This window comes from Micropterus salmoides, unplaced genomic scaffold, assembly GCF_014851395.1.
Source record: "Micropterus salmoides isolate LMB-PRFRI ecotype aquatic unplaced genomic scaffold, ASM1485139v1 Ms_hic_scaffold_7, whole genome shotgun sequence".
Classification (NCBI taxonomy): Eukaryota; Metazoa; Chordata; class Actinopteri; order Centrarchiformes; family Centrarchidae; genus Micropterus; species Micropterus salmoides.
In genome coordinates, this window is record NW_024044459.1 from 37,348,535 (window position 1) to 37,373,874 (window position 25,340).

Sequence of the window (25,340 nt, forward strand, 5' to 3'; positions counted from 1 at the left end):
CTGTATGTCTTCCTAGTTGGTGACCTCATGGGATGTGAAGCCCTATTCCCCTCATGGATAAGGCCCTGGCCTCCTAAGCCAGGGATTGTGGGTTAGAGTCCCATCTGGGGTGGGGGAGCAGAGTGGTGCATGACCTCATGGGATGTGAAGCCGTATTGGCCTTGTGGATAAGACACTGGCCTCCTAAGCCAGGGATTGTGGGAGAGCAGAGTGGCGCAGAGGAAGCCTGCTGGGCCCATTGATTTAAAAACCACACATTGTGTTTCCTGTATTTTTCCCTTTCTCTGTAGTGAAACTTGCTGTCTGTCCTCCTAGCTGGTGACCTCATGGTATGTGAAGCCCTAGTGGCCTAATGGATAAGGCACTGGCCTCCTAAGCCAGGGATTGTGGGTTCGAGTCCCATCTGGGGTGTGGGAGAGCAGAGTGGCGCAGCGGAAGCGTGCTGGGCCCATAACCCAGAGGTCGATGGATCGAAACCATCCTCTGCTAGTACTGTTTTACTGGCAGCCTGGCGATGTGTGGTGAGGTGTCAAGGAAGCCATCTACACCAGGGTTGAGAAGCCGTCATTGAACAGGGGAGGGGTCTACGCCACCACTTATCCCCCACTTACAATGCTGTCCTTTCATCTCTTCCCAGGAAACTCAACAAACGTAACCTATTGACCTCAGGTGAAGATACCAACGAAGGTCGTTCAGTCTTGGCCACAAGTAGTCTTAACGACTGTAACGACTGTAACGACTGTCGTCACAGCAACAAGGAACACTTACGAACCAGCGGTATCGATGACCCGGGATAACGCCCCCACTGAGGTGAAATAGCTGAGTTTCCCTGCCAGTCAGTCAGAACTGAAGAAGTCCTTTGGATGAGGGACGAAACGTCTTCCAGTGTCTTCAACCAAGTCCAGTTGCCCCTGATTTTAACCTTCGTTGGATAACTATGACCTGGATGACTGAGAATCTTCATAGACTTCTGACCCAGTGATTCAAAACCGCACATTGTGCTTCCCGTATTTGTCCCTCTCTCTATAGTGAAAGTTGCTGTATGTCTTCCTAGTTGGTGACCTCATGGGATGTGAAGCCCTATTCCCCTCATGGATAAGGCCCTGGCCTCCTAAGCCAGGATTGTGGGTTAGAGTCCCATCTGGGGTGCGGGGGAGCAGAGTGGCGCAGCAGAAGCCTGCTGTGCCCAGTGATTCAAAGCCAGGGATTGTGGGTTCGAGGCCCATCTGCAAAGTGGCAGAGCAGAGTGGCGCAGCGGAAGCGTGCTGGGCCCATAACCCAGAGGTCGATGGATCGAAACCATCCTCTGCTAACAGTGATTTATGGGCAGCGTGGTGCCAGTGATTCAAAACCACACATTGGTCCCTTTCTCTATAGTGAAAGTTACTGTATGTCTTCCTAGTTGGTGACCTCATGGGATGTGAATCCCTATTGGCCTTATGGATAAGCACTGGCCTCCTAAGCCAGGGATTGTGGTTTAGAGTCCCATCTGGGGTGTGGGGGAGCAGAGTGGTGCATGACCTCATGGGATGTGAAGCCGTATTGGCCTTGTGGATAAGACACTGGCCTCCTAAGCCAGGGATTGTGGGAGAGCAGAGTGGCGCAGAGGAAGCCTGCTGGGCCCATTGATTTAAAAACCACACATTGTGTTTCCTGTATTTTTCCCTTTCTCTGTAGTGAAACTTGCTGTCTGTCCTCCTAGCTGGTGACCTCATGGTATGTGAAGCCCTAGTGGCCTAATGGATAAGGCACTGGCCTCCTAAGCCAGGGATTGTGGGTTCGAGTCCCATCTGGGTGTGGGAGAGCAGAGTGGCGCAGCGGAAGCGTGCTGGGCCCATAACCCAGAGGTCGATGGATCGAAACCATCCTCTGCTAGTGCTGTTTTACTGGCAGCCTGGCGATGTGTAGTGAGGTGTCAAGGAAGCCATCTACACCAGGGTTGAGAAGCCGTCATTGAACAGGGGAGGGGTCTACGCCACCACTTATCCCCCACTTACAATGCTGTCCTTTCATCTCTTCCCAGGAAACTCAACAAACGTAACCTATTGACCTCAGGTGAAGATACCAACGAAGGTCGTTCAGTCTTGGCCACAAGTAGTCTTAACGACTGTAACGACTGTAACGACTGTCGTCACAGCAACAAGGAACACTTACGAACCAGCGGTATCGATGACCCGGATAACGCCCCCACTGAGGTGAAATAGCTGAGTTTCCCTGCCAGTCAGTCAGAACTGAAGAAGTCCTTTGGATGAGGGACGAAACGTCTTCCATAACCCAGAGGTTGATGGATCGAAACCATCCTCTGCTAGTACTGTTTTACTGGCAGCCTGGCGATGTGTGGTGAGGTGTCAAGGAAGCCATCTACACCAGGGTTGAGAAGCCGTCATTGAACAGGGGAGGGGGTCTACGCCACCACTTATCCCCCACTTACAATGCTGTCCTTTCATCTCTTCCCAGGAAACTCAACAAACGTAACCTATTGACCTCAGGTGAAGATACCAACGAAGGTCGTTCAGTCTTGGCCACAAGTAGTCTTAACGACTGTAACGACTGTAACGACTGTCGTCACAGCAACAAGGAACACTTACGAACCAGCGGTATCGATGACCCGGGATAACGCCCCCACTGAGGTGAAATAGCTGAGTTTCCCTGCCAGTCAGTCAGAACTGAAGAAGTCCTTTGGATGAGGGACGAAACGTCTTCCAGTGTCTTCAACCAAGTCCAGTTGCCCCTGATTTTAACCTTCGTTGGATAACTATGACCTGGATGACTGAGAATCTTCATAGACTTCTGACCCAGTGATTCAAAACCGCACATTGTGCTTCCCGTATTTGTCCCTCTCTCTATAGTGAAAGTTGCTGTATGTCTTCCTAGTTGGTGACCTCATGGGATGTGAAGCCCTATTCCCCTCATGGATAAGGCACTGGCCTCCTAAGCCAGGGATTGTGGGTTAGAGTCCCATCTGGGGTGCGGGGGAGCAGAGTGGCGCAGCAGAAGCCTGCTGTGCCCAGTGATTCAAAGCCAGGGATTGTGGGTTCGAGGCCCATCTGCAAAGTGGCAGAGCAGAGTGGCGCAGCGGAAGCGTGCTGGGCCCATAACCCAGAGGTCGATGGATCGAAACCATCCTCTGCTAACAGTGATTTATGGGCAGCGTGGTGCCAGTGATTCAAAACCACACATTGGTCCCTTTCTCTATAGTGAAAGTTACTGTATGTCTTCCTAGTTGGTGACCTCATGGGATGTGAATCCCTATTGGCCTTATGGATAAGGCACTGGCCTCCTAAGCCAGGGATTGTGGGTTAGAGTCCCATCTGGGGTGTGGGGGAGCAGAGTGGTGCATGACCTCATGGGATGTGAAGCCGTATTGGCCTTGTGGATAAGACACTGGCCTCCTAAGCCAGGGATTGTGGGAGAGCAGAGTGGCGCAGAGGAAGCCTGCTGGGCCCATTGATTTAAAAACCACACATTGTGTTTCCTGTATTTTTCCCTTTCTCTGTAGTGAAACTTGCTGTCTGTCCTCCTAGCTGGTGACCTCATGGTATGTGAAGCCCTAGTGGCCTAATGGATAAGGCACTGGCCTCCTAAGCCAGGGATTGTGGGTTCGAGTCCCATCTGGGGTGTGGGAGAGCAGAGTGGCGCAGCGGAAGCGTGCTGGGCCCATAACCCAGAGGTCGATGGATCGAAACCATCCTCTGCTAGTACTGTTTTACTGGCAGCCTGGCGATGTGTGGTGAGGTGTCAAGGAAGCCATCTACACCAGGGTTGAGAAGCCGTCATTGAACAGGGGAGGGGGTCTACGCCACCACTTATCCCCCACTTACAATGCTGTCCTTTCATCTCTTCCCAGGAAACTCAACAAACGTAACCTATTGACCTCAGGTGAAGATACCAACGAAGGTCGTTCAGTCTTGGCCACAAGTAGTCTTAACGACTGTAACGACTGTAACGACTGTCGTCACAGCAACAAGGAACACTTACGAACCAGCGGTATCGATGACCCGGGATAACGCCCCCACTGAGGTGAAATAGCTGAGTTTCCCTGCCAGTCAGTCAGAACTGAAGAAGTCCTTTGGATGAGGGACGAAACGTCTTCCAGTGTCTTCAACCAAGTCCAGTTGCCCCTGATTTTAACCTTCGTTGGATAACTATGACCTGGATGACTGAGAATCTTCATAGACTTCTGACCCAGTGATTCAAAACCGCACATTGTGCTTCCCGTATTTGTCCCTCTCTCTATAGTGAAAGTTGCTGTATGTCTTCCTAGTTGGTGACCTCATGGGATGTGAAGCCCTATTCCCCTCATGGATAAGGCACTGGCCTCCTAAGCCAGGGATTGTGGGTTAGAGTCCCATCTGGGGTGCGGGGGAGCAGAGTGGCGCAGCAGAAGCCTGCTGTGCCCAGTGATTCAAAGCCAGGGATTGTGGGTTCGAGGCCCATCTGCAAAGTGGCAGAGCAGAGTGGCGCAGCGGAAGCGTGCTGGGCCCATAACCCAGAGGTCGATGGATCGAAACCATCCTCTGCTAACAGTGATTTATGGGCAGCGTGGTGCCAGTGATTCAAAACCACACATTGGTCCCTTTCTCTATAGTGAAAGTTACTGTATGTCTTCCTAGTTGGTGACCTCATGGGATGTGAATCCCTATTGGCCTTATGGATAAGGCACTGGCCTCCTAAGCCAGGGATTGTGGTTTAGAGTCCCATCTGGGGTGTGGGGGAGCAGAGTGGTGCATGACCTCATGGGATGTGAAGCCGTATTGGCCTTGTGGATAAGACACTGGCCTCCTAAGCCAGGGATTGTGGGAGAGCAGAGTGGCGCAGAGGAAGCCTGCTGGGCCCATTGATTTAAAAACCACACATTGTGTTTCCTGTATTTTTCCCTTTCTCTGTAGTGAAACTTGCTGTCTGTCCTCCTAGCTGGTGACCTCATGGTATGTGAAGCCCTAGTGGCCTAATGGATAAGGCACTGGCCTCCTAAGCCAGGGATTGTGGGTTCGAGTCCCATCTGGGGTGTGGGAGAGCAGAGTGGCGCAGCGGAAGCGTGCTGGGCCCATAACCCAGAGGTCGATGGATCGAAACCATCCTCTGCTAGTGCTGTTTTACTGGCAGCCTGGCGATGTGTGGTGAGGTGTCAAGGAAGCCATCTACACCAGGGTTGAGAAGCCGTCATTGAACAGGGGAGGGGGTCTACGCCACCACTTATCCCCCACTTACAATGCTGTCCTTTCATCTCTTCCCAGGAAACTCAACAAACGTAACCTATTGACCTCAGGTGAAGATACCAACGAAGGTCGTTCAGTCTTGGCCACAAGTAGTCTTAACGACTGTAACGACTGTAACGACTGTCGTCACAGCAACAAGGAACACTTACGAACCAGCGGTATCGATGACCCGGGATAACGCCCCCACTGAGGTGAAATAGCTGAGTTTCCCTGCCAGTCAGTCAGAACTGAAGAAGTCCTTTGGATGAGGGACGAAACGTCTTCCATAACCCAGAGGTCGATGGATCGAAACCATCCTCTGCTAGTACTGTTTTACTGGCAGCCTGGCGATGTGTGGTGAGGTGTCAAGGAAGCCATCTACACCAGGGTTGAGAAGCCGTCATTGAACAGGGAGGGGGTCTACGCCACCACTTATCCCCCACTTACAATGCTGTCCTTTCATCTCTTCCCAGGAAACTCAACAAACGTAACCTATTGACCTCAGGTGAAGATACCAACGAAGGTCGTTCAGTCTTGGCCACAAGTAGTCTTAACGACTGTAACGACTGTAACGACTGTCGTCACAGCAACAAGGAACACTTACGAACCAGCGGTATCGATGACCCGGGATAACGCCCCCACTGAGGTGAAATAGCTGAGTTTCCCTGCCAGTCAGTCAGAACTGAAGAAGTCCTTTGGATGAGGGACGAAACGTCTTCCAGTGTCTTCAACCAAGTCCAGTTGCCCCTGATTTTAACCTTCGTTGGATAACTATGACCTGGATGACTGAGAATCTTCATAGACTTCTGACCCAGTGATTCAAAACCGCACATTGCGCTTCCCGTATTTGTCCCTCTCTCTATAGTGAAAGTTGCTGTATGTCTTCCTAGTTGGTGACCTCATGGGATGTGAAGCCCTATTCCCCTCATGGATAAGGCCCTGGCCTCCTAAGCCAGGGATTGTGGGTTAGAGTCCCATCTGGGGTGCGGGGGAGCAGAGTGGCGCAGCAGAAGCCTGCTGTGCCCAGTGATTCAAAGCCAGGGATTGTGGGTTCGAGGCCCATCTGCAAAGTGGCAGAGCAGAGTGGCGCAGCGGAAGCGTGCTGGGCCCATAACCCAGAGGTCGATGGATCGAAACCATCCTCTGCTAACAGTGATTTATGGGCAGCGTGGTGCCAGTGATTCAAAACCACACATTGGTCCCTTTCTCTATAGTGAAAGTTACTGTATGTCTTCCTAGTTGGTGACCTCATGGGATGTGAATCCCTATTGGCCTTATGGATAAGGCACTGGCCTCCTAAGCCAGGGATTGTGGGTTAGAGTCCCATCTGGGGTGTGGGGGAGCAGAGTGGTGCATGACCTCATGGGATGTGAAGCCGTATTGGCCTTGTGGATAAGACACTGGCCTCCTAAGCCAGGGATTGTGGGAGAGCAGAGTGGCGCAGAGGAAGCCTGCTGGGCCCATTGATTTAAAAACCACACATTGTGTTTCCTGTATTTTTCCCTTTCTCTGTAGTGAAACTTGCTGTCTGTCCTCCTAGCTGGTGACCTCATGGTATGTGAAGCCCTAGTGGCCTAATGGATAAGGCACTGGCCTCCTAAGCCAGGGATTGTGGGTTCGAGTCCCATCTGGGGTGTGGGAGAGCAGAGTGGCGCAGCGGAAGCGTGCTGGGCCCATAACCCAGAGGTCGATGGATCGAAACCATCCTCTGCTAGTACTGTTTTACTGGCAGCCTGGCGATGTGTGGTGAGGTGTCAAGGAAGCCATCTACACCAGGGTTGAGAAGCCGTCATTGAACAGGGAGGGGGTCTACGCCACCACTTATCCCCCACTTACAATGCTGTCCTTTCATCTCTTCCCAGGAAACTCAATAAACGTAACCTATTGACCTCAGGTGAAGATACCAACGAAGGTCGTTCAGTCTTGGCCACAAGTAGTCTTAACGACTGTAACGACTGTAACGACTGTCGTCACAGCAACAAGGAACACTTACGAACCAGCGGTATCGATGACCCGGGATAACGCCCCCACTGAGGTGAAATAGCTGAGTTTCCCTGCCAGTCAGTCAGAACTGAAGAAGTCCTTTGGATGAGGGACGAAACGTCTTCCAGTGTCTTCAACCAAGTCCAGTTGCCCCTGATTTTAACCTTCGTTGGATAACTATGACCTGGATGACTGAGAATCTTCATAGACTTCTGACCCAGTGATTCAAAACCGCACATTGTGCTTCCCGTATTTGTCCCTCTCTCTATAGTGAAAGTTGCTGTATGTCTTCCTAGTTGGTGACCTCATGGGATGTGAAGCCCTATTCCCCTCATGGATAAGGCCCTGGCCTCCTAAGCCAGGGATTGTGGGTTAGAGTCCCATCTGGGGTGCGGGGGAGCAGAGTGGCGCAGCAGAAGCCTGCTGTGCCCAGTGATTCAAAGCCAGGGATTGTGGGTTCGAGGCCCATCTGCAAAGTGGCAGAGCAGAGTGGCGCAGCGGAAGCGTGCTGGGCCCATAACCCAGAGGTCGATGGATCGAAACCATCCTCTGCTAACAGTGATTTATGGGCAGCGTGGTGCCAGTGATTCAAAACCACACATTGGTCCCTTTCTCTATAGTGAAAGTTACTGTATGTCTTCCTAGTTGGTGACCTCATGGGATGTGAATCCCTATTGGCCTTATGGATAAGGCACTGGCCTCCTAAGCCAGGGATTGTGGGTTAGAGTCCCATCTGGGGTGTGGGGGAGCAGAGTGGTGCATGACCTCATGGGATGTGAAGCCGTATTGGCCTTGTGGATAAGACACTGGCCTCCTAAGCCAGGGATTGTGGGAGAGCAGAGTGGCGCAGAGGAAGCCTGCTGGGCCCATTGATTTAAAAACCACACATTGTGTTTCCTGTATTTTTCCCTTTCTCTGTAGTGAAACTTGCTGTCTGTCCTCCTAGCTGGTGACCTCATGGTATGTGAAGCCCTAGTGGCCTAATGGATAAGGCACTGGCCTCCTAAGCCAGGGATTGTGGGTTCGAGTCCCATCTGGGGTGTGGGAGAGCAGAGTGGCGCAGCGGAAGCGTGCTGGGCCCATAACCCAGAGGTCGATGGATCGAAACCATCCTCTGCTAGTACTGTTTTACTGGCAGCCTGGCGATGTGTGGTGAGGTGTCAAGGAAGCCATCTACACCAGGGTTGAGAAGCCGTCATTGAACAGGGGAGGGGTCTACGCCACCACTTATCCCCCACTTACAATGCTGTCCTTTCATCTCTTCCCAGGAAACTCAACAAACGTAACCTATTGACCTCAGGTGAAGATACCAACGAAGGTCGTTCAGTCTTGGCCACAAGTAGTCTTAACGACTGTAACGACTGTAACGACTGTCGTCACAGCAACAAGGAACACTTACGAACCAGCGGTATCGATGACCCGGGATAACGCCCCCACTGAGGTGAAATAGCTGAGTTTCCCTGCCAGTCAGTCAGAACTGAAGAAGTCCTTTGGATGAGGGACGAAACGTCTTCCAGTGTCTTCAACCAAGTCCAGTTGCCCCTGATTTTAACCTTCGTTGGATAACTATGACCTGGATGACTGAGAATCTTCATAGACTTCTGACCCAGTGATTCAAAACCGCACATTGTGCTTCCCGTATTTGTCCCTCTCTCTATAGTGAAAGTTGCTGTATGTCTTCCTAGTTGGTGACCTCATGGGATGTGAAGCCCTATTCCCCTCATGGATAAGGCACTGGCCTCCTAAGCCAGGGATTGTGGGTTAGAGTCCCATCTGGGGTGCGGGGGAGCAGAGTGGCGCAGCAGAAGCCTGCTGTGCCCAGTGATTCAAAGCCAGGGATTGTGGGTTCGAGGCCCATCTGCAAAGTGGCAGAGCAGAGTGGCGCAGCGGAAGCGTGCTGGGCCCATAACCCAGAGGTCGATGGATCGAAACCATCCTCTGCTAACAGTGATTTATGGGCAGCGTGGTGCCAGTGATTCAAAACCACACATTGGTCCCTTTCTCTATAGTGAAAGTTACTGTATGTCTTCCTAGTTGGTGACCTCATGGGATGTGAATCCCTATTGGCCTTATGGATAAGGCACTGGCCTCCTAAGCCAGGGATTGTGGTTTAGAGTCCCATCTGGGGTGTGGGGGAGCAGAGTGGTGCATGACCTCATGGGATGTGAAGCCGTATTGGCCTTGTGGATAAGACACTGGCCTCCTAAGCCAGGGATTGTGGGAGAGCAGAGTGGCGCAGAGGAAGCCTGCTGGGCCCATTGATTTAAAAACCACACATTGTGTTTCCTGTATTTTTCCCTTTCTCTGTAGTGAAACTTGCTGTCTGTCCTCCTAGCTGGTGACCTCATGGTATGTGAAGCCCTAGTGGCCTAATGGATAAGGCACTGGCCTCCTAAGCCAGGGATTGTGGGTTCGAGTCCCATCTGGGGTGTGGGAGAGCAGAGTGGCGCAGCGGAAGCGTGCTGGGCCCATAACCCAGAGGTCGATGGATCGAAACCATCCTCTGCTAGTACTGTTTTACTGGCAGCCTGGCGATGTGTGGTGAGGTGTCAAGGAAGCCATCTACACCAGGGTTGAGAAGCCATCATTGAACAGGGGAGGGGGTCTACGCCACCACTTATCCCCCACTTACAATGCTGTCCTTTCATCTCTTCCCAGGAAACTCAACAAACGTAACCTATTGACCTCAGGTGAAGATACCAACGAAGGTCGTTCAGTCTTGGCCACAAGTAGTCTTAACGACTGTAACGACTGTAACGACTGTCGTCACAGCAACAAGGAACACTTACGAACCAGCGGTATCGATGACCCGGGATAACGCCCCCACTGAGGTGAAATAGCTGAGTTTCCCTGCCAGTCAGTCAGAACTGAAGAAGTCCTTTGGATGAGGGACGAAACGTCTTCCAGTGTCTTCAACCAAGTCCAGTTGCCCCTGATTTTAACCTTCGTTGGATAACTATGACCTGGATGACTGAGAATCTTCATAGACTTCTGACCCAGTGATTCAAAACCGCACATTGTGCTTCCCGTATTTGTCCCTCTCTCTATAGTGAAAGTTGCTGTATGTCTTCCTAGTTGGTGACCTCATGGGATGTGAAGCCCTATTCCCCTCATGGATAAGGCACTGGCCTCCTAAGCCAGGGATTGTGGGTTAGAGTCCCATCTGGGGTGCGGGGGAGCAGAGTGGCGCAGCAGAAGCCTGCTGTGCCCAGTGATTCAAAGCCAGGGATTGTGGGTTCGAGGCCCATCTGCAAAGTGGCAGAGCAGAGTGGCGCAGCGGAAGCGTGCTGGGCCCATAACCCAGAGGTCGATGGATCGAAACCATCCTCTGCTAACAGTGATTTATGGGCAGCGTGGTGCCAGTGATTCAAAACCACACATTGGTCCCTTTCTCTATAGTGAAAGTTACTGTATGTCTTCCTAGTTGGTGACCTCATGGGATGTGAATCCCTATTGGCCTTATGGATAAGGCACTGGCCTCCTAAGCCAGGGATTGTGGGTTAGAGTCCCATCTGGGGTGTGGGGGAGCAGAGTGGTGCATGACCTCATGGGATGTGAAGCCGTATTGGCCTTGTGGATAAGACACTGGCCTCCTAAGCCAGGGATTGTGGGAGAGCAGAGTGGCGCAGAGGAAGCCTGCTGGGCCCATTGATTTAAAAACCACACATTGTGTTTCCTGTATTTTTCCCTTTCTCTGTAGTGAAACTTGCTGTCTGTCCTCCTAGCTGGTGACCTCATGGTATGTGAAGCCCTAGTGGCCTAATGGATAAGGCACTGGCCTCCTAAGCCAGGGATTTTGGGTTCGAGTCCCATCTGGGGTGGGGAGAGCAGAGTGGCGCAGCGGAAGCGTGCTGGGCCCATAACCCAGAGGTCGATGGATCGAAACCATCCTCTGCTAGTACTGTTTTACTGGCAGCCTGGCGATGTGTGGTGAGGTGTCAAGGAAGCCATCTACACCAGGGTTGAGAAGCCGTCATTGAACAGGGGAGGGGGTCTACGCCACCACTTATCCCCCACTTACAATGCTGTCCTTTCATCTCTTCCCAGGAAACTCAACAAACGTAACCTATTGACCTCAGGTGAAGATACCAACGAAGGTCGTTCAGTCTTGGCCACAAGTAGTCTTAACGACTGTAACGACTGTAACGACTGTCGTCACAGCAACAAGGAACACTTACGAACCAGCGGTATCGATGACCCGGGATAACGCCCCCACTGAGGTGAAATAGCTGAGTTTCCCTGCCAGTCAGTCAGAACTGAAGAAGTCCTTTGGATGAGGGACGAAACGTCTTCCAGTGTCTTCAACCAAGTCCAGTTGCCCCTGATTTTAACCTTCGTTGGATAACTATGACCTGGATGACTGAGAATCTTCATAGACTTCTGACCCAGTGATTCAAAACCGCACATTGTGCTTCCCGTATTTGTCCCTCTCTCTATAGTGAAAGTTGCTGTATGTCTTCCTAGTTGGAGACCTCATGGGATGTGAAGCCCTATTCCCCTCATGGATAAGGCACTGGCCTCCTAAGCCAGGGATTGTGGGTTAGAGTCCCATCTGGGGTGCGGGGGAGCAGAGTGGCGCAGCAGAAGCCTGCTGTGCCCAGTGATTCAAAGCCAGGGATTGTGGGTTCGAGGCCCATCTGCAAAGTGGCAGAACAGAGTGGCGCAGCGGAAGCGTGCTGGCCCCATAACCCTGAGGTCGATGGATCGAAACCATCCTCTGCTAACAGTGATTTATGGGCAGCGTGGTGCCAGTGATTCAAAACCACACATTGGTCCCTTTCTCTATAGTGAAAGTTACTGTATGTCTTCCTAGTTGGTGACCTCATGGTATGTGAAGCCCTAGTGGCCTAATGGATAAGGCACTGGCCTCCTAAGCCAGGGATTGTGGGTTCGAGTCCCACCTGGGGTGTGGGAGAGCAGAGTGGCGCAGCGGAAGCGTGCTGGGCCCATAACCCAGAGGTCGATGGATCGAAACCATCCTCTGCTAGTACTGTTTTACTGGCAGCCTGGCGATGTGTGGTGAGGTGTCAAGGAAGCCATCTACACCAGGGTTGAGAAGCCGTCATTGAACAGGGGAGGGGGTCTACGCCACCACTTATCCCCCACTTACAATGCTGTCCTTTCATCTCTTCCCAGGAAACTCAACAAACGTAACCTATTGACCTCAGGTGAAGATACCAACGAAGGTCATTCAGTCTTGGCCACAAGTAGTCTTAACGACTGTAACGACTGTCGTCACAGCAACAAGGAACACTTACGAACCAGCGGTATCGATGACCCGGGATAACGCCCCCACTGAGGTGAAATAGCTGAGTTTCCCTGCCAGTCAGTCAGAACTGAAGAAGTCCTTTGGATGAGGGACGAAACGTCTTCCAGTGTCTTCAACCAAGTCCAGTTGCCCCTGATTTTAACCTTCGTTGGATAACTATGACCTGGATGACTGAGAATCTTCATAGACTTCTGACCCAGTGATTCAAAACCGCACATTGTGCTTCCCGTATTTGTCCCTCTCTCTATAGTGAAAGTTGCTGTATGTCTTCCTAGTTGGTGACCTCATGGGATGTGAAGCCCTATTCCCCTCATGGATAAGGCACTGGCCTATTATGCCAGGAATTTTGTGTTTGAATCCCGTCCGGGGTGTGGGAGAGCAGAGTGGTGCAGCGGAAGCCTGCTGGGCCCATTGATTAAAAAACCACACATTCTGCTTCCTGTATTTGTCCCTATCTCTACAGTGAAACTTGCTGTATGTCTTCCTAGTTGCTGACCTCATGGGATGTGAATCCCTAGTGGCCTAATGGATAAGGCCCTGGCCTCCTAAGCCAGGGATTGTGGGTTAGAGTCCCATCTGGGGTGCGGGCCTGCTGTGCCCAGTGATTCAAAGCCAGGGATTGTGGGTTCGAGGCCCATCTGCAAAGTGGCAGAGCAGAGTGGCGCAGCGGAAGCGTGCTGGGCCCATAACCCAGAGGTCGATGGATCGAAACCATCCTCTGCTAACAGTGATTTATGGGCAGCGTGGTGCCAGTGATTCAAAACCACACATTGGTCCCTTTCTCTATAGTGAAAGTTGCTGTATGTCTTCCTAGTTGGTGACCTCATGGGATGTGAAGCCCTATTCCCCTCATGGATAAGGCACTGGCCTCCTAAGCCAGGGATTGTGGGTTAGAGTCCCATCTGGGGTGTGGGGAGCAGAGTGGTGCATGACCTCATGGGATGTGAAGCCGTATTGGCCTTGTGGATAAGACACTGGCCTCCTAAGCCAGGGATTGTGGGAGAGCAGAGTGGCGCAGAGGAAGCCTGCTGGGCCCATTGATTTAAAAACCACACATTGTGTTTCCTGTATTTTTCCCTTTCTCTGTAGTGAAACTTGCTGTCTGTCCTCCTAGCTGGTGACCTCATGGTATGTGAAGCCCTAGTGGCCTAATGGATAAGGCACTGGCCTCCTAAGCCAGGGATTGTGGGTTCGAGTCCCATCTGGGGTGTGGGAGAGCAGAGAGGCGCAGCGGAAGCGTGCTTGGCCCATAACCTAGAGGTCGATGGATCGAAACCATCCTCTGCTAGTACTGTTTTACTGGCAGCCTGGCGATGTGTGGTGAGGTGTCAAGGAAGCCATCTACACCAGGGTTGAGAAGCCGTCATTGAACAGGGGAGGGGGTCTACGCCACCACTTATCCCCCACTTACAATGCTGTCCTTTCATCACTTCCCAGGAAACTCAACAAACGTAACCTATTGACCTCAGGTGAAGATACCAACGAAGGTCGTTCAGTCTTGGCCACAAGTAGTCTTAACGACTGTAACGACTGTAACGACTGTCGTCACAGCAACAAGGAACACTTACGAACCAGCGGTATCGATGACCCGGGATAACGCCCCCACTGAGGTGAAATAGCTGAGTTTCCCTGCCAGTCAGTCAGAACTGAAGAAGTCCTTTGGATGAGGGACGAAACGTCTTCCAGTGTCTTCAACCAAGTCCAGTTGCCCCTGATTTTAACCTTCGTTGGATAACTATGACCTGGATGACTGAGAATCTTCATAGACTTCTGACCCAGTGATTCAAAACCGCACATTGTGCTTCCCGTATTTGTCCCTCTCTCTATAGTGAAAGTTGCTGTATGTCTTCCTAGTTGGTGACCTCATGGGATGTGAAGCCCTATTCCCCTCATGGATAAGGCACTGGCCTCCTAAGCCAGGGATTGTGGGTTAGAGTCCCATCTGGGGTGCGGGGGAGCAGAGTGGCGCAGCAGAAGCCTGCTGTGCCCAGTGATTCAAAGCCAGGGATTGTGGGTTCGAGGCCCATCTGCAAAGTGGCAGAGCAGAGTTGCGCAGCGGAAGCGTGCTGGGCCCATAACCCAGAGGTCGATGGATCGAAACCATCCTCTGCTAACAGTGATTTATGGGCAGCGTGGTGCCAGTGATTCAAAACCACACATTGGTCCCTTTCTCTATAGTGAAAGTTACTGTATGTCTTCCTAGTTGGTGACCTCATGGTATGTGAAGCCCTAGTGGCCTAATGGATAAGGCACTGGCCTCCTAAGCCAGGGATTGTGGGAGAGCAGAGTGGCGCAGAGGAAGCCTGCTGGGCCCATTGATTTAAAAACCACACATTGTGTTTCCTGTATTTTTCCCTTTCTCTGTAGTGAAACTTGCTGTCTGTCCTCCTAGCTCCTAGCTAGCTTCCCGTATTTGTCCCTCTCTCTATAGTGAAAGTTGCTGTATGTCTTCCTAGTTGGTGACCTCATGGGATGTGAAGCCCTATTCCCCTCATGGATAAGGCACTGGCCTCCTAAGCCAGGGATTGTGGGTTCGAGTCCCATCTGCGGTGCGGGGGAGCAGAGTGGCGCAGCAGAAGCCTGCTGTGCCCAGTGATTCAAAGCCAGGGATTGTGGGTTCGAGGCCCATCTGCAAAGAGGCAGAGCAGAGTGGCGCAGCGGAAGCGTGCTGGGCCCATAACCCAGAGGTCGATGGATCGAAACCATCCTCTGCTAACAGTGATTTATGGGCAGCGCGGTGCCAGTGATTCAAAACCACACATTGGTCCCTTTCTCTATAGTGAAAGTTACTGTATGTCTTCCTAGTTGGTGACCTCATGGGATGTGAAGCCCTATTGGCCTTATGGATAAGGCACTGGCCTCCTAAGCCAGGGATTGTGGGTTCGAGTCCCATCTGGGGTGTGGGGGAGCAGAGTGGTGCATGACCTCATGGGATGTGAAGCCGTATTGGCCTTGTGGATAAGACACTGGCCTCCTAAGCCAGGGATTGTGGGAGAGCAGAGTGGCGCAGAGGAAGCCTGCTGGGCCCATTGATTTAAAAACCACACATTGTGTTTCCTGTATTTGTCCCTATCAGGGATTTGGGGTTTGAATCTTGGCCTCCCTTGTCATCTTATGAGCATAGTCAACTATAAACATCACCTGCCTGGTCCTCCTATGAGCATACAGCTGGAAAAGTGAAGCTTGTTAGCACTAGCTAACATCTCCCCTGTACAAGGGCTTGCTCTGTCCCCCACACCAGATTCTGGAATGGTTTACTAAAGGTTTGTGGTGAGTAAAAACGTGTGCAAACTAGATATCATAAGCAAATTAGCACGTCAGTTGATCTACTAAGGTGTGCACGCAGAATGACGTCTTGCAACATAGCACCTGTTGTGCATTTAGTACTTTTGCCTTAATGAACATGCAATTTGGGGCGTAACATGCAAATACATTTATTTACTAGACGCAATGTGATCTACCAAGCCAAAATGCAATTTCATGTGAGTGCAACAGCATCTAGATTTAATACGTTTGAAATGAAGGTGCAAACCACCAAGTGTTGATCAGAGATGGCTGCTGTTATCGTAGCCAGAAGGAGACACGGAAAGAAGACATAGAGAAATTAACAATATTAGATATTATTCTATTATTGAAATACAATTATTTTATTTTATTTATTCAATGAAGTGTATGAATTGATTTTTTTTTTGTATTTTCTTTTAGCTTTGGCAATACTGTTAACATTCATGCCAATAAAGCAAATTTTGTTTCGACCTGACTTGTTTTCTCCGTGAGATGGAAGGATTTAGAAAGTTGTCTTAATAGCAACAAAACCCATTGTAGGTATCAGAGAGTGAATGGGGCGTTGGGGAGTACAGGGCCAGGGACAGGCGATGGCAGAGCGACTGGGCACGGTGCGGACATGTAACAGAGCAGTTCGATGGACTGCTTAGGCTATGTGTTATCAACACTGCAAAGGCTTTGACAGCCAATGACAGTTACAGGTGGGCACTTTGTGTTGAAAAGTGGTGGGGACATTTAATGGCTCAGATTAGAGTTGTGACACTTAGCATACGAGACGTGACGTTTGGGGGGGTCTGGTGGTCCCAGATGATTTTGAGCATTGAACACTTAATTTCCTGCATTCTGGGGAAATTTCTGCACCAATTTATGGTGGAAATTTCTTTATTTATATCAACACAAAATTCAGGTGGCAGGTGACAATTCAGAATATAAAAACACAATTTAATATAATACAGTAATCAGTAAATAGTTTTTTTTAGCTTAAGACATCTTTTTTGTGGACAATGCAGTTTTTTTTCTATATTTACACTGGATGTTTTCTTATTGTGCCAAAAAAAACTCTCATAGCACTCACATTTATTATTTAACATTTCTTGTTGCAAGCTATTTGTTAGAAATGTTTTAACAAATGCTTTCAAAAAGTGGTGGAGACATGTCCCCAGCGTCCCCACTTTAGATGACACCTATGCAGGTGGGAGAATAGTTTAATTTGCTGATGTTTATTGTTAATCACCATCTAACTCAGCCAGTTAGGAGCTTTAAATTTAAATGCTCTGTATTTGTATAGCGCCTCTCTAGTCACACATTCACTGAGCCTAAGTGCTAACAGAAACTAACACACTGGCAGAACATCCACCAGAGGCAATTCGGTGTTCAGTATCTTGCCCAAGGACACTTCGACATGAAGGAGGAGCCGGCAATTTTCAATGCACATTTAAAGCCCCCCTCCAGTGTATTTTGACATTTTCTGAGTCATTTCCTTTCAATATTAATTACCCACAGTTTGCCAAACATTTTTTGACAAGTAGCTTAATTTTGTGCTCAAAGTTACAAAAGTTGCTTAGTTGTTAAAACGGGGTGGTGACGTATGACTATAGTAATTCATAAGTCATACGTCATTCTCCAAGCTTGCGCAGGCGCACTGTCATGCCTCGTTAAAAAACTGTCACGCCGTCACGCCTCGTTAAGTCAGAGCATCAAACCAATAAACACTGTTGTGAGCTAGCTAACCAATTTATCATGTAATTTACTTAGAACTTACAGTAGGTATGTTCATTATGGCATTTGTGCGTGCGGTGTTGGTGGACAGATGACAGAAAACGCGTTGCACTTTCACCTGCCACCATCTTATATACAGTCTGCAACATGCATTTTATTGACGGCCGTTTTACCAATGCATCGGCGGAGGCAATGGTATCAGAAGTCCTTACATACAGTTCAACAGAGTAACAGAACACCTCACCCCCCCAGTAAAGTAAGCGCACCATAAATATATTGTGTGCAGTGCGTGACAGGGCCATCGACTGTGTGACTGATAACAGCGGATATGCGCACATTAGTTTCTATCCTGTGTCAGCTGCACAGGTGATTTCCCAGCCCAATCAGCCTCTCTGCCTGTAGCCTCCCACAGGAGAAGGAAGCAGGAAGGGGAAGGGTCCGTAACATTCCCCCCCTTAAGAACATGGTTCTTCTAAGAACCTTGAATTTGGCCCAGAAAAGACAGCAATACAATATACAAAAACCCATAACAATTCAGCTTCAGAATGGTAAAACTAGTCCGTAATCTATCAATACATTGCTCATCTGCCATACTTTCCAGTTTAAGCTGCATCCTCCAACATGTCTCCCATCCCACCAGTTCTGCAACCTCAGTATCAGGGGAGCATTTTAAGAGGAGGAAGGACAGGAAAATGAGCAGAAGAGAGCAGAGGAATAGGGAAAAACAGCACCTTACCCTAAGGGTGCATGGGACAGTGCGTCAGCAAGAACATTATCTGAACCCTTAATATGGCGTATGTCTAAATGGCATGGTTGCAAAAACAAAGCCCATCACATCAGTCTCTGGTTTGGATTTTGCAATGACCTTAGGAAAGTCGACTGTCAGGGAAGACATCCCTGAGCCCACATAGACGTCAAAATGCCACAATGCCCATACCAGTGCCTCCTTTTCGATCACTGAGTAGTTCAACTGATGTACGTGTACCACAATCCTGTGGTAAACGTCCCAAAATACAATACAAACCTCTTGAGTACACAAGAATTCACTACAGGAACATGTGGTATAGTACCACAGAGTGAATGGTATAGTACCACAAAACGTATGGTAAAGTACCACAGAGTGTATGGTATAGTACCGCAGAGCCTGAGGTACAATCCTGTGGTAAACGTCCCAAAATACCATACAACCTCTCAAGTACCACAGGAAGTTACTACAGGAATGTGTGGAACAGTACCACAGGAACATGAGGTACAAATACCACAGAAAAAAGGGTTATCTTACATCATCCTATCTTATCTCAGGTTAGGAAATCCTAGATACTCCATCCAACATCGGTTATCAACTTTTATGTCTGTTACCTAGCAACTGATGCAACTTTCCTCATTTCATTTGCTTCAAACTATAAATACATTCAATATTTTATTTGTAAACTCGATTTGCACAGGTATTTTGGATGCATTTTTTTATTTGCATATTACAGTATTGATTAAATATCAAGATGACAGGGTGGACACCTAAAGCATGGCAAAATATGAAAACAAAACATTCATACATCTTCACATTCTTAATCAATTTGATGTAACTCAGCCTGTTTATTCATTTTGGAATTGTATTCATTCATTATGGTGTTGTTGTCTTGATGTCACTAAAGTGGACGGCCTTTTCACATAAAAATAAAAATGTGTTTTTATTACCAAATCATCACCCTATGGTGATTAATCTCTTACATAGGAAATTATTCAAAAGGAAAAATATCATGTATCATGTACCAGGGGAAATACAAGTTTACCACAGGTAAGCGGCCAGGGGCCAGGAAATGGAAGCTGTCATACAGCGGATTGACGCCTGTCCTTTGACTCCGCTGTTCAGCCCACAAGTCCGGTATTATTACATCTTTGGGAGAAAAATCCCCTGCAGTTGTGCATATCATAAGGTAAGTGATGATTATACTTAATTTTGAAATATTAGTTCTTGGCCATTGTGTTTTAAAGGTTTTAGCTTTTTCAATAGGAAATTTAAAAAACAATCTACACAAGGAAATGCATTAAATATCCCATTAGTTGTGTTTGGATTGAATTTCAATTGTTAACACTACTAAGGGAAAAAGTTTACTCTTTTCACAGCAACTTGGGATTCAGTATCTTGCCCAAGGACACTTTGACATGCAGCCTGGTGGAACCTGGCATTGAGCCGCTTACCAACCGATTAACAGGCAACCCGCTCCACCTCCTGAGCCGCAGCCGCCCTTTGGCACACAGCAGCTCCAGTGCAGGCATATCTGACTTCCATGCAGAGGGAAGTTGTGAGCTGTGTGGGAAGAAGATCAGTGATGCATTTGGGCTTCTCAAACATATTGCAGAAAGGTCATGATCTTTCAGTCACCAGCAGGGATGTTATGATATTATCCCCCTGAGGCCGTTGGAGGTGAAATGGCCAAGTTTTCACCCTAAGCAGTTCTTGCGGGTCATTAAGCCAGCTGACAGGGAGTGGATTGCCCAGTGCCTTTACAAACCCACAGGACAGCTGAAGCCGCAGCTTTCACAAGTCCAGTCCACCAAAGATGACAACTGCACCACCTGATCCAATGACCTACTTCAGGCAGCGGATGTTCCTGTGGGCATCGATGAGGATGTGGGGTATTCCACTTAAGTGTCATTAGTGTAACAGCAAGATGCACCACTCCGGGATTTACACTAAGGCACAGGAAGTGATTGACGTTGACACCAGGTACTACTTGATCGTCGGGGACTATCCACGATGCAGTAAGTGCATGATCCCCGTCTGTCCGTGGAGTACTGAGGTGTTGGGGCAGTTAGATCCTGCCCAAAGAGACCGATTCCCTGTTGTTCTCACCACCTAGCTCTGGAGGTACTTCATTCAACATGATACTGTATGTTGCATCCTTTCATGATTGTCATATCATTGTTCATTTGTACAGGTGCACCCCCAGTTCTTGTCTGGTTTCAACCGTGGAAGACCATTGTGAGACTGGATATTTTCCACTTTGAGTATGGCACCTCCTGCTCCAAATTGTCGAGCTGTATCTTTGAGTGGGACCAGGATGACATCTCTCATCTCAAGGATGCCAAGAGGTCAGAGCTGAAGAAAAAGCACGGTGGTCATGCTCCCACGGAAGCGCAAGTTCTGGCCAACATCAGCTCCAGTGAACTTGCCAAGCACCGCAAAAGGTGAACTCGTGGGGTTGAGGAAACACACAGCCTGATTGAAGGATTGCTGAACTCCATGTGGGCACTGACTGACACATCAGGTTTACGCCTGATCAACCCTGAGAGCATGACACATGTGTGGGAGGTGCAACAGAAGCACTTGCCATGCATCCAAGATCCACCAGGTGTTGAACTCTACACCAAACTTGGCTCTGGGTCACAAAAGGGAGACAAGGTCCTGGATGTCTTCAGATGTGGCAGAGGGTCGTCCTCTGTGGAAAGCTTTCATCGCCACCAGTGCACCTTTATCCTGGGTAAGTAGAAATTCTATAGTGATAAAAATATAATTTTGCTAACTAATCAGGCCAGCATAATAATTGTTTACGCCAAACCTCCCTCTCTGAACTGTACACCCGGGCCATAATCAGGATAGCCTCTTTGATGAAGCAGGACCCCCATCACCCCCTTCATCAGTCCTTTCAGTTACTGCCATCAGGTCAAGGTTACAAAGTCCAACTGGCCCTCGTAGGAAAATCTATAAAAAATATTTTAATCCCTCTGCGATCATCACTCTGAACAAACAAAAAAAGGCAATGTACTATAATTTGTTTAACAATGTCAAAGTTTAGTTTAGTTCTATCTTGGGTGGGTGTGTGTTTGTAGATGGGTTTAAATGTGTATATTGCTTAAATGTTCAGCCTTTCTGTTGTCCTGTGAGAAACAAAGTACAGGGACAAAGCAGGCAGGTCAATCCCCACAAAACAGCTGAAAATATCTTATCAATCTATGTTCTAATTTTCTGGTATGTCTCGAGTGTATAAGAGGAGATAAAAAACTAATATTCCAATAATCATTTGTGGGTTTTTTTCAAGGATGGAGATGTAATGCCATGCGCACACAGATGTATATGCTTGAGGGTGGATCCAGGTGGAACATGAACCGAGCCCATGAAGCTGTGGATGTGAGTGAAACGTCACACACAAGAATCTATGATGTCCGCCTGATGTCCAACGTCAATGCCCTCAGCAACAGTGTCCTTGGCCGTGCACTCATTCCAGAATTTATTCCCCCTGGAAGACCCACCGGTAAGATACTCCAGGAGACAGCTTTTTCCTTGTTACTACACTTTTATAAATTCAACAAATAAACCTTTACCTGTCTTCTCTCACCTATTACAGTGGCAACCTGTCAATTCTGAATTAAAATATGTATTTTCCCTCATGATTCTTTATGGCAGCTGAGCGTATTACTGTGGTGTATTTGCTGGCTCAGTCTGACAAAGGAGACCTGCTGGATCCACAACGGCACAGCGAACTTGGCATCGTTTTGCCAGACCTGCCGGTAGAAGTTCAGGAGGAGCAGTGTCTTGATGTCACGATAAGTAATGCAGCTGACATCCTCATTGAGAGCCCACCTGAAGCCACCCAGTGTGATGACCAGCTGGACATTGCACCATTTCCACCTGACGACTCTCCCAACACATCATCTCTGGTAATCTGTCATTGAAATTCTACATTCTATTCATTTATATATACTATGAATGATATGTTGTGATCTCAATTTGTTTCGCATGCTTATGCAGCAATACATTTTGTACAAAGACAAATTAATAATCAAATGGATATTTGTTTCTCATAACTGTTTTTCTCTCTCTCTCTCTCTCTCTCTCACAAATTCCCAGGACACCAGTTTTGATGTAAGCGGTGTCTCTTGCAGTCCTGTGAGTCCAGCCATTAGTCTACCTGCTGAGGACATTTCCTCTAGTAGACCCAGCAATCTCAGTAACGCACATTGCAACGCATTTGAACCAAAAGTTTATGTTGTTTAGTTTTTTTAATAATTCACCAACATTGAGAAACATTTTGGCACATGACATAGACCCACCTGATCCGCGGATAACTCATCACCTCGGATAACTGCGCATCACTAGAACCCTCCTATGCAGCACATCTTACTATCAGAATAATGCGCCCATTAAACAGCAGTGAAAGTAACTCAAGAGTAACGCAAAACTGGTGTAAAGCAGTCAGAGACAGTAATATTGTAATATAACTAATTATTCTTAAATGACAGTAACTAGTAATCTATAATGTATTACATTTTAGAAGTAACTTGCCCCACACTGTACACTGTAAACACAGGGTTATGCATTGCCAATGTCCCTAGCAGCATACATTCTGTAAACAAGATGGCATTCCAACATTACCAGTAAACATTTGGAACCCAAACACAGTATGGCTTTCTTGTAATAATGAGTTATGTGACTGTGTCACATGTATACATACTCTGTTTAAAGTAGGATGACATTTGTTAAATGCAGCAACACTGCACCCAAGATAAATCCCCCTAACAATTAAGCACATAGTAACTTAATTTTCAATAGTTGTTTTTAATTTTTCAGGATAGCCGATGTGATTCAAGAGGTTTTCCTGGCTGGGAGGTGTTTGATAACCTGGCGGAGTACCTTGTGAACCTCAACCGCACAATAACTGCTTTGTCAGCAACAGCTGAGATTGTGTGACAGTATTCTAGTTTGCATGACATGGACAAGTCTCCCTCCAAATATTCCCTGAAGTGCAAGAAGAAGACCTTGCCAGAGCCATGGAGAGCATCCAGGAAACGCAGCGGCTCGGCACCTGGTCAACAAGCAGCTGAAAGGTCAACTGACCGATAGCAGATGCACACATTATGTAATTCTCATGTATCATAATTATCATTAATAACACATTACACTTACACTTAAGCAGTATTACACAAGCAGAGCCATGTTGCCCTTACAGCATTTTAGTAACAAATTCACACAGGTGGACTGCTATAAATAGTCAAATTTTGAAGTGGGATTATACTCTATCATGATTCATAAAACGCCTCTCCAATCATAGTAGCGGACCAGAGCTGCCTGTCGTATAATGTATCTCTAGATAGATATAGATATTTATTATATACAAATATTGTCTTTTTCTTTCACAGATTGTTCATGACCCATTGCCAGGCTGCCCAGAGACCTGATTCCAAAAGGACTTCAGAATGTATTTCCCTCAGGCTTTTGAAGGAGTTTGAACGAGCTAGAAATATATGGAACATCCAAAGTGTCAGAATTAAATGAAAGAATAAATAAATAAATGGGGAAATATATGCAAGAAAGAATGAATGAATAAAAGAATAAATACATACATTTGCTTTTGCCTTTCCCCAAGGAGACCTATTGTCATTGCTTTTCCCTTAGAGACCTATGTGTATTGCTTTTTCCTACCTCTTCCTTAACTGTCAATCAACGTGTTGTGACTTATCCACTAAGTCAGGTCGAGCAGCCGATGACTGATACTATCTTCAGTGTCCATATGCTGTCTCTGGAAGAGTGTTATGATTGGTAGAAAGTTTGGAAGGAGTTATGCTGCGTTCAAGACTGGTCGGAACTGGGATATTTCCCAGTTGAAACTTCCGACTTCCCAAATCAAAGCGTTCCAGGTGCATGGTGGTGCATGATGCCGAAAGTGAACGAAAACCATGGCTAACTGTGACAAAGTGTACACACAGTTGCACCCTCAGCAGTGTTTTAGGTGTTAATTAAAAGGATGGCAGTTTAACTTCAACAACCGGCATAAATAGCCTATAGTTACTAGTTCAATTCAATTTTATTTATATAGCGCCAAATCACAACAACAGTTATCTCACAGCGCTTTTCATAAAAGAGCAGGTGAATGATTATAATAACAATAATAACAATAGGACTAGTAACAATAGTTGTTTCCTGGTTCCTGTCAGAACACGTGCTGCAGCATTCTGAATCAGCTGTCTTTAGTCTTTATGGACTTTTTCGAGCAGCCTGATAATAAGGAATTGCAGTAATCCAGCCTAGAAGTAACAAATGCATGGACTAGTTTTTCTGCATCATTTTTAGACAGGATGTTCCTGATTTTCGCAATATTACGTAGGTGAAAAAAGAACTTCAACTTCAAGTTGTGCAGCAGAAGAAAACAAGATGCCAGAGCGCTGTGCAGCATAATCATGCTCAAATCGGCAGCCCATCGCAAACAGGGCTCAGGGGATTACTTTTCACAAGTAAGATTTAACATTACCGTACTATTATGTGTATTTTGTGAATAGAATATTACCAGAGACTGCTCGGGGAACACATTGAGGAGACACAGTTTCGCATCGACAACCATCGTTCTGACTTGTTGTCATTGGTTGTGTCTGTGTTTCTCAGGATAAGGCTGCACCACGTTGCCAAACTCACCTCTCTGGAACTGCAGAAAGGGAGCACGAGAAAGAAGCTCTGCACAACAGTCCTCTTTCAGGGGTTTTAGCTCATGCAAAGCTTACATGTGTGTCTGTGTGTGTGTTGGGCTGCTGAATGGGCAGGGAGGAGATGGATGCAGAAGAACATGTTAGTACATTGTGTGTGTGTGACAGAGAGGGACAAATATAAAAAGCTTCAAGTAGACTAATATAATTTAATCATATATTGTTTGTTTATTAATCATATATTATATTGGTTCAAATTGTTAAAATATCTGACTTTACTCTCACTATCTGTTTCTGCTTCGCTATCATATTTATAGTCATGGATTTGCAATATACCTATCATATCATCACATATCATAGGGTGACCAGACGTCCCAGGCTTCAGGGACAGCCCCCATTTTTGGTTCCCTTACCCTGGCTAAATACAGAAAAAAACTCTGTATAGAAGTAATAGTATTAATTTAAAATAG

The 25,340-nt window shown here is 47.8% G+C and overlaps 1 protein-coding gene and 10 non-coding genes across 11 annotated transcripts in view; 10 read left to right on the forward strand and 1 right to left on the reverse strand.

Moving 5' to 3' along the window:
* The window catches only part of LOC119891504 (scavenger receptor cysteine-rich type 1 protein M160-like), a 1,270,577-nt gene that overhangs the window by 598,205 nt on the left and 647,032 nt on the right, over positions 1 to 25,340 (reverse strand). The window lies entirely within an intron of this gene.
* On the forward strand, positions 339 to 411 carry trnar-ccu. The gene has a single exon. It is a non-coding gene; the product is annotated as a tRNA-Arg (tRNA).
* Positions 1,726 to 1,799, forward strand: trnar-ccu. The gene has a single exon. It is a non-coding gene; the product is annotated as a tRNA-Arg (tRNA).
* trnar-ccu lies at positions 3,548 to 3,620 on the forward strand. Its single transcript has one exon. It is a non-coding gene; the product is annotated as a tRNA-Arg (tRNA).
* trnar-ccu lies at positions 4,938 to 5,010 on the forward strand. Its single transcript has one exon. It is a non-coding gene; the product is annotated as a tRNA-Arg (tRNA).
* Positions 6,762 to 6,834, forward strand: trnar-ccu. The gene has a single exon. It is a non-coding gene; the product is annotated as a tRNA-Arg (tRNA).
* trnar-ccu lies at positions 8,151 to 8,223 on the forward strand. The gene has a single exon. It is a non-coding gene; the product is annotated as a tRNA-Arg (tRNA).
* trnar-ccu lies at positions 9,540 to 9,612 on the forward strand. Its single transcript has one exon. It is a non-coding gene; the product is annotated as a tRNA-Arg (tRNA).
* trnar-ccu lies at positions 10,930 to 11,002 on the forward strand. The gene has a single exon. It is a non-coding gene; the product is annotated as a tRNA-Arg (tRNA).
* Positions 12,018 to 12,090, forward strand: trnar-ccu. Its single transcript has one exon. It is a non-coding gene; the product is annotated as a tRNA-Arg (tRNA).
* trnar-ccu lies at positions 13,588 to 13,660 on the forward strand. Its single transcript has one exon. It is a non-coding gene; the product is annotated as a tRNA-Arg (tRNA).